The following is a 10,093-nucleotide window of genomic DNA, read 5'->3' as shown; positions in this document are numbered from 1 at the left end:
TTCATGCATTAGTGATCAAGGTTAAAGACACATGCTTAATTCCGTTTCTCAGATACCATAAGCAATAGGTCAATTGTGTTTGGTGTATGGAAGGATTGTAAGGGGTACATGTCAGTCTGGCAGGTTTAATCTGACCTTGACCTCATTTTCATGATTCATTGGTCAATGTTAAGTTTTTATACGACCGCCAAAAATTTTTGCGGTCGTATATTGGTATGACGTTGGCGGAGTCGTCGTCCGAAGACACATTGGTTTTTGCACTCTAACTTTAGTTTAAGTGAATGGATCTCTTTGAAATTTTACCATAAGGTTCAATACCACAAAAGGAAGGTGGGGATTGATTTTGGGGGTTATGGTACCAACAGTTAAGGAATTAGGGGCCAAAAATAAGCATTTTCTAGTTTCCAGACAATAACTGTGGAACGGTGTATGGATCTCTCTGAAATTATACTACAAGTTTCCATACCACAAAGTGATGGTTAGGATTTGCTTTGGGGGGTTATGGCTCAAACCGTTTAGGAATTAGGGGCAAAAAAGGGGAAAAACAAGGTTGTCCTGGTTAATGGACAAATACTTTAGTACAAAACATAATTTAAAGCAGTGTAAGGGAGATAAATCAAATACATCATTGAAATTATCTCCCTTACACTGCTTTTAAATTATGTATAAAGTAATGGTTAATGAAAAATTAAGATAATTTAAAACAGTGTAAGGGAGGTAATCCAAATACAATGTTTTGGTTACTTCCCTTACACTGCTTTTAAATTATGTTTAAAGAAATGCATATTTATAAAGGAAGAGCAGTAAAAATATCTGCAAATGTTGCATCTTTTTTTTTTACAAAAAAATCCATATGAAAGATTTGACACTATATTTTAAATTCTATTATAAAATAGATTAAGTTAGCACTATGGTAAATTTAAATGGGTAATTATGGTTGCAAACTCCATTGGAAATTTTAATTGAGATTATGACCATATCTTGAGGGAAAGAATTTTTTGGGGAAAAAAAGGGGGGGGGGGGAGAAAAGAAATTGTGGGGGGTCATTTTTTTCTCATTTCAGATTTCAGAAATTAAAAAGAATTATTCTTCAAATATTATTTTTTTTTCAAATTTCAAATATTGAAAAATTTCAAGAAGTAATCTTTAATTGCACAGTATGGCGCATTAGATTTGTAAAATCTTTGACCACATTTATTTATTTGTTATGCCGAATCTAACCATGTATTTAGATTTTTAATTTTGGGTCCAGTTTTCAAATTGGTCTACATTAAGGTTCAAAGGGTCCAAAATTAAACTTAGTTTGATTTTAACAAAAATTGAATATATGGGGTTCTTTGATATGCTGAATCTAAACATGTATTTAGATTTTTGATTTTTGGCCCTGTTTTCAAGTTGGTCCAAATTGGGGTCCAAAATTAAACTTTGTTTGATTTCAACAAAAATTGAATATATGGGGTTCTTTGATATGCTGAATCTAACCATGTATTTAGATTTTTTATTTGTGGACCCCGCTACCAAATTGGTTCATATTGAGGTCAAAAGGGTCCAAAATTAAACTTTGTTTGATTTCATCAAACATTGAATTATTGGGGTTCTTTGATATGCCAAATCTAACCGTGTATTCAGATTATTAATTTTGGGTCCAGTTTTCAAATTGGTCTACATTAAGGTCCAAAGGGTCCAGAATTAAACTTAGTTTGATTTTAACAAAAATTGAATTCTTAGTGTTCTTTGATATGCTGAATCTAAACATGTGTTTATATTTTTGATTATGGGCCCAGTTTTCAAGTTGGGGTCCAAAATTAAACTTTTTTTTAATTCAACAAAAATTGAATATATGGGGTCCTTTGATATGCTGAATCAAACCATGTATTTAGATTTTTTATTTGTGGGCCCCGCTATCAAATTGGTTCATATTGAGGTCAAAAGGGTCCAAAATTAAACTTTGTTTGATTTCATCAAAAATTGAATTATTGGGGTTCTTTGATATTCCAAATCTAACCGTGTATTTAGATTTTTAATTTTGGGTCCCGTTTTTTAAATTGGTCTACATTAAGGTCCAAAGGGTCCAAAATTAAACTTAGTTTGATTTTTAACAAAAATTGAATTCTTGGGGTTCTTTGATATGCTGAATCTAAACATGTGTTTATATTTTTGATTATGGGCCCAGTTTTCAAGTTGGTCCAAGTTGGGGTCCAAAATTAAACTTTGTTTGAATTCAACAAAAATTGAATATATGGGGTTCTTTGATATGCTGAATCTAACCATGTATTTTGATTTTGGACATTGGACCATAATAGGTAAATTAAAAAAAATCAAGTTCTTAGACCACATTCTTTTTGTGTCAGAAACCTATGCTGTGTCAAATATTTAATCACAATCCAAATTCTGAGATGTATCAAGCTTGACTGTTGTGTCCATACTTGCCCCAACTGTTCAGAGTTCGACCTCTGCGGTCGTATCAAGCTGCGCCCAGCGAAGCATTTTATTGTAATTTGGTCTGTATTTCAAATACTATAAGCAGTAGGTCAACTGTATTTGGTGTATGGAATGATTGTAAGGTGTACATGCCAGCCTGGCAGGTTTAATCTGACCTTGACCTCATTTTCGTGGTTCATTGGTCAATGTTAAGTTTTTGTGTATTGGTCTGTTTTTCAAATACCATTAGCAGAAGGTCAACTGTATTTGGTGTATGGAATAATTGTAAGGTGTACATGATGTCTGTCTGACAGGATTTATCTGACCTTGACCCTATTGTCATTGATCTTTATTGGGAGCGGGGATATTTACTTTGCATTAAGTATTTTCAAATAATTGAACTTTTCATATATGTTTCGTAAATAAAAAAATGAGTAGAAGAAAAAGAAACGTGTGATAGACGGTAGACATTGAAAACAAGTGAAGCAGCATGTAGGAAATGTTTGATAAACATTTTGGTATGCTCTCTCAGTTTTCAACAAGTCTTAGTACTATGACAGTTTGTTTATGTCAAATGTTTCTCATGATGACCAAAGACTGAGAGAAAAATTAAGATGGCATCCCAATTTCAGAGTTAGATTGTTGATATATTTAAATCCCAATCTTGACTAGGATTTTGACAGTCTTAGAAGAGCTAGAAACGTAGATTTTCATATAAGGTGACAACTTTCTTTACAACCAGAAAGTCATAAAAGGGCTGATTTACTGGGTTTGTGTTCGTCAGGTGAGGAAATCTCATGGGAGTAGTTCTGTATTTGGTGTTAAGGCTAGTAATAAATCAAAGTAAATTCGGAGTAGATTCTACAAATATTAACATGTTCAACGTGCAAATAATATTGTATGTAGTCGGTCTCAACTGAGACATAATTATGTTAACATTGAAAGTGATACTTATGAAACGTAGAAAGACAACAATTTAAATGTTTTGATAACATCTTAAGGAAGATACTCGTAAAGAAACAGCAGAAAGATTAAAATATTAGAAAATCCTCTGACAATTAAAACTCTTGAGAAATTGACAGCATTTTCAAGGATGAATATCAAATTTCCAAGGTCGGACGATTTTGTTAGAACCAATAATTAGAACCTTACATGGAAAAAAAAGTCATTGAATAGACACAAATAGTTGTCTCCAACCCCTTGACACAGATAGAAAGGTTAGCTTATCAAGGTCAGCTGGCTGCTTGCATGGGTATAATATCAGTGCTCAGTGGCGAATCCAGAAATTTTCATAAGGGGGCCCACTGACTGCCATAAGAGGGGACCCGCTCCAGTCATGCTTCAGTGATCCCTAAATAATCTACCAATGTTTTCCCACAAAAAGGGGGGGGGACTGCCCCCTAAATCGGCCTCTTGTGCTGTACATGCAGCAATCTTTAGAAACTAGAGAAGGTCGAGTTAAAAAAAGTTGCAATTACCGATAATTAAAGATTTATTTTCAAATTTCTACAAAGTTGCATGATATATTTGGACGCACAGGAGCTTTTTCACATTATTCAAGGAAAAGCTGCAGCTTCCGAGTTAGGTTTTAAAAAATTTAATAGATATTTAGGTGAATGTCTTGTATTTGCCTATCTTGGAGAAGGGAGTATTTGACAAAGGTTTAGAAGTACAAACTTGAGAAACGTAAAGAATAACATGAACAACAACAAAACAATTTTCTAGTTTCAAATAAGGACGGGGGAAAAGGAGGCCAGTTATAAAGCTCAGACCCCTCAATAGTTATTCCAAGAAAATATATTTCAAAATGGATATTCCGACAAAAGTTCTAAACTTAGTCAAACAGGCCAGGAGATTTGACCATATCTTTAGACCTCACCTATGCTTATTTACACATTCATTCCATTTATAGTTCTAAAACATCGCAAGTATTTCAGATTTTCCATTCAAAACAAGTGCTATGAGTGGTAGATTCTTTGAATAACTTTGGCTTTACAAAATTAAAAAAAATATGCAGTAGTGGCAGCTTTTCGGAGAACCCAAAAAACATATAGACTATTGTTTAGTGGTGAATGAAATCAAATATCAGTTACATCAAGATCGAACAATGATGTTGAGTGTATTTAGGTGTATTTACAAACTTTTGACTTTTACAACGGTTTGGTCTGGTTTCCAACTTTACCGAGGACAGCATGACAGATTAAATAGGGCAATGTTGAATCTATCACCAGAGGATTCGGTATAACCTTATCTTCTGCTACATTTTTTATTTGGGAAAATGGCTTCTTTCATAAAGATAATTCCGAATAAAATCTTGTTCATGAGGCCAATTCAATTACACCACTCGTTTAAGAACTAAACATAAAGATTCCAGTTACTCCACATCTGAAATCGCACTGATATGTCTTAGTTTGAATATTCCTGAATTGTATTGATTCTGGAGGTCCTTCAAATTACATTAGTTTCCGGAGCTTCTATAGTTATTGGTAGCAGTTTTACTCAGAATAACAACTATTCCGGATCTTTTGTTTCAACCAAGGCAAGTTTCTTACTCGAAATAGTTTTACAGACCTTATCAAGCAGATACATTTATTTTATTTATCTCATTTGTTTTTCTCCATGAATATATACCTTTGTTAACCGACTACCCCCTGATGCACAAACGAAAGCTTTACTCCCTCAACCATCCCGCTATTATTTGCTACGCGCTTTCTCATTCAACAAGTTCTCACGTCACTGCTTTCTTTTATTATTTGTGGAGTAATTTATGCATACGATCCCTTCTACCATCACGCGGACAGCACAAATAAATTGATCATTCTGTCAAGTTTAGATGTGCATGAAAATATTTATTTTTAAAAAGAAGAAAAAGGGTAGTTTGTGATATACATTATAAATACAGCGAAGATAAAAAAAAACATTATGGATGGTGGTCTAGTTCATCTCATGTAGGTGGTACTTGAAACATTATAAACTACCAGCACTGATAATGGCATGTGGTCGGGCGTTCAAGTATTAAATTGTTCTTGGTTAGACTTATTCGTTCCTCGCTTTTATCCTACACGATGGTACTTGGAATATGATAGTAACGTATCTTGCTACTCTTTGTTGTACCATTTCCAGTCGGTGTTCGTTGTTCTCCTGTAATTAAACTCAGTACTAGTGTGTCCGTGCTTACTCCAATGCTGGGCTTACCAGTGATTTACATGATGTTTGCTGTTGTAACCGGAGAGCATGATTCATATAACAAAATCATATTGTCTCCTCCGGGACCTCTGTGTACTTCTCTAGCTCAACCGCTTACGGCTGGCTAAGTATTCATTACACATACTAAGAGAAGCAACCCCGGCACACTTCCCCCACCTCAAGAGTCATCATACCATAATGATGATCTATATGATTATGTGTATGGGTACGTGTAGAATCAGATATTTGGATATAGGCTTTTATACACGGTGGAGAAGAGCGCCGGTGTTAATGACGGTGTTCCTGTAGCGCGGTCTTGAATGCCTCTACAGAATCTGCACGCACAATTTTATCTGGCAGTTAGTTCCAGTTTATAATTGTTTCCACATTTGATAGTTGGTCTGAAATTTTTTCTTTAACTTCAACTTCATTACTCCTTCAAATCCATACTGGACATCTATAAACGAGGACGTTATAATGTTGAGTTGTACAGTGTACGCGAGTGATTTTCAGATCTGCCGAGCCGTTACTTCCTGTTTGATGATTTATGAATATATTTTGTACTCAATAAACATGGGATTTTTTTTTGCGAATCTCTACAGATAATAACGATTGGGTATAAATGCATGCATCATCTTGTTATATTTGACTCAAGTATACTAATAAGTACGCGTAGTGGTAGGTATGCCCTCAGAAAAGATTGGTTCAGTTCATTTCATTGTAGTAGAGAATTTATCAGTCAAAGTGACATGTTAAGTTTCTTTAGGATTTAATTTGATTTCATAGCAACCGAGAAACACTAAAGGATTAACAACGTCAGTCCCACTAGAAACCGGGGGCGAATTCAGGTACTCGGAAAGGGACATCAGTTTCTGCACCACTGCTGACACCAGCCGTGTTGCTTCTGTTAAAATACGTAGGTAAGTGACATCAGGTATTCCTAATGTCTAAGACATCACCAAATTCATTTAAGTTTGCAAATTGAAGTATGACGTCAAGCACGTGTACCTTTATAATGACAAATAATCACATATTGGTTTTGTGTGTCCTCAATCCTTTCCCTAATTAAATTTACACCTTCCATCTTTGGTAATTTAAATCTTAAGTCATGACTATATATTATAAAGCAGCTGCTTAATGACGTGTTAAGTATGACCAAAACCCATACCGCATAGCAAGCTACAATAGGTTACTGTTAATTCAGAAATTATTGCGTGCATTTATTATTGAGATTTTTAAAGAATGGACAAAAATGCGAGATTTATAAATTATCGCGATATCGGGATAAGCTGCATGCATACAGAAATATGAATCAGATATATATCAGAATGCAAGTTCTTATTATTGCGAGACTCCGCCAGACACATTATTCGCATTAATGAAAACCACGCGATGATTTCGGATTTAACAGTATATAAAAAGTCGTGTACTTTCATTGGAGTTTATATGTCGAAAGAAATTTGCTGGATGTTAAATATAAGAATCTATATTACATGGAGCCTCTAAAAATGTTACATAAAGAAATATTTCGCTCATTCATGATTATCATAATTTTGGTGATTTTAAATGTCAATTGTTTTAATAAATACGTTGACTTCTTGATCGTTGATGTGTTTTGTTATATTAAGCTGTTAAATCCTATCCTATAATTAGGAATACATGTTTTTCTGGTATCAATTTTACATAAAAATACCTGAAAATATCCCTTTGTGTAAATCTGTTAAAACTGATTGGTTTTCATCCTTTACTCTTGACCTCGATTTGACGGAAATTACACAAACAGTTTTTGGACGACCAGACCAAGCATAGATAAGCTTTCGAATGGTATTTTGGGGTGTATATAAATTCTTAACTACACATCTTTTTGGAAACTATCTCGACCAATTGCATAGTGGGATGTCGTCTTAAGGTAACAGGTACGTAAATGGATGATATCGCCGAATTTTATGAAATTGTGAATACAACTAGGTCCTGAGGAACTGCAATTGAAAATCGAAAGGTTAATTATATAACTGTTATACTAGCTGATATAGCAAATAAAATTCCGAACAGTAGTAGTACATTTGTATAGAATACATGTAACTATGGTTTAAAAGTTCAGCAATTTTGACTTAAAATTAACATTTCTCGAAATCTGGTCCTACGAATTTTCTTTAAAAATAATAGGTTATTGCTACTGAAATTTCCGTTTTATTTATATAAAATTTATAGTTCACCGAATTCGTCTTTTGAGTATGGATAGTTGAAATTTCTGTACAGCTTGGAAAAGTCGCCGAAAAGGAAAAAGTAATCGTAACGTCGCGGCTAAAAATCTTACTTTGCGAAGTTTTTAGATGTTACAGAGACAATTGAATGATTTATACAGCAAAAACGACTTCGGTAACCCATATAATTTTCATATCAATAAAACGGAAATTTTAGGGGCATTAACATATCAATTTTAAAGAAAATTCGTAGGACACGTTTCTGAGAAAAGGCAATTTAAAGTCAAATTTTTCAATATTGTTTTCGATATTTACGTGTATCCTATACATTTTAACTTCTTTCTACAGAATATTCAATTTGCTATAAATCCGGAAGTGTAAAAGTTACTTATATAAATTTTTGGTATTTATGTGCAGTTCTACTTGCTCAAACTGCTTGCAAAATTTCATAAAAATCCACGAGATTGCCCATTTACGTACATCTTTATTTGCAAATACGTCATAAGTGTCTGACGAGACAAAAAGATATATTCTGCATTGCACAAGACATATCTATTCATCCCGTCCGATAACGATCAAAATATATTTTACATTCAGTTCCCAATTGCATTGTTAACACCGATTGGCTGCTGAATAATGACGTATAAAATGACCACTGACATTGGTGCCATTTATGTTATTACAATATATCAATATTTTTAAATGGCATTTATGACTGAAATCGTTTACAAACAGTCATCCGTTCTAAACTCACGTATTCACACGTACTTTATTAAATGTTAAATGTAACAGTAAATCCTTCCATGGAGGTATACGTCATTGAAAAACAATTCAAAAGAGAAAACCAATGGTCTGATTAATGACAGAACAATAAACGAAAAATAAATATGACACAAAGCAACCGACGATAACCGCCGAAAAAAACAGGCTCGACTTGGGACAGGCACATAAAGATTGTGGCGGGTTTAGATATGACAAAGCCCTCACCACTATCCCTAACCTGGGACAATGGTGTAACAGCAATCACTTTGTGAAGTATTATTCCGTCAGCATCTGCATATACAGTATAGCACGATATTCCACAAACTTTGTCTTCAATTAGGATTCTTTAATTAAGCGTTGCAACATACAAGGAAGTTACGTATAATCAGAGACATAAATAATAAGTATATATGTCTCTGGTATAATGAACCACGGGTTCTTATTAGTTAAATTATAAATAGCTGAATTCATCTCTTCGATTGTTTTCGGACGCCATCAAGATTTTTGGGAATACCTGCCTCACAGAGATGACAACAGTTACGTTCCATTTGTCATATATTCTCGTTCGCCGTGTACGACTTTAGTTTTCTGTATACTGTATTATGAAAATATATGTTTTTTTTTTTTATCCTTATTCATATTAGGATTTTTTATTGTTATATTAAAGGCTTTAATTGGTATGATTTTTTTAATCGTCGTTCGTAAATAATTCATAAATGATAATATATTTTTTCGACAATCAAAATGTGGTTTTGATTTCTGTGATTGGCTGATGAATATTGACTTGTAACTTTTATAAAAGACATTTAACAACATATTGTAATTACCATAAAATTAGATGTGGTATAATTGCCAATGAGATAACTATCCTCCAGAGACCAAATGACGTAGATGTTAGCAACTATAGGTCGCCATACGGCCTTCAGCATACCCCATAGCAAGCTTTGAAAGGCCACGACAAAACAAAATGTATTTACAATTCAGATGAGAAAACCAACGACCTGACTAAAGTACAAAACAACAAACAAATTTGACAAACATATTGTGTAGTATGGATCTTCGAATTGATGCATTTTTTCGGGCAAAATGGTAGTTATGTCTTCAATAGATATTTGAAATTTCCCGTTTATCATATGAAAGCATGGTATATATGTACTGAATTTTTTATTGCCAGGGAACAGTCTAGCTAAAGGACGACATAGCACCTAAATGTTCTTGTTTAGCATAAAATGTTAAATGTAACAGTAAATCCTTCCATCAAAGTTGACTTGGTCTTTTTATCCCTTTCGATTTCGTGGCCTTATAACGGTTGTGATTTTAAATGACAAATTTTCATTATATCTAATCAATAATTCATAACGGAATTACAGGTATAACCACAAAACGTCAGTTTTAGAAGAAAAAATCCCCTCCTTTCTCCCCTTTATTTTATTTATCTGTTAAACACCACTGTTAGAGCTTATTCGTATTTACCATTACTTTGAAAATAATTGTCAGCTAAGTTATTATTGACGCATTTA

Source organism: Mytilus californianus, unplaced genomic scaffold, assembly GCF_021869535.1.
Source record: "Mytilus californianus isolate M0D057914Y unplaced genomic scaffold, xbMytCali1.0.p SCAF_9, whole genome shotgun sequence".
Lineage (NCBI taxonomy): Eukaryota > Metazoa > Mollusca > Bivalvia > Mytilida > Mytilidae > Mytilus > Mytilus californianus.
This window is presented reverse-complemented; position numbering follows the sequence as displayed.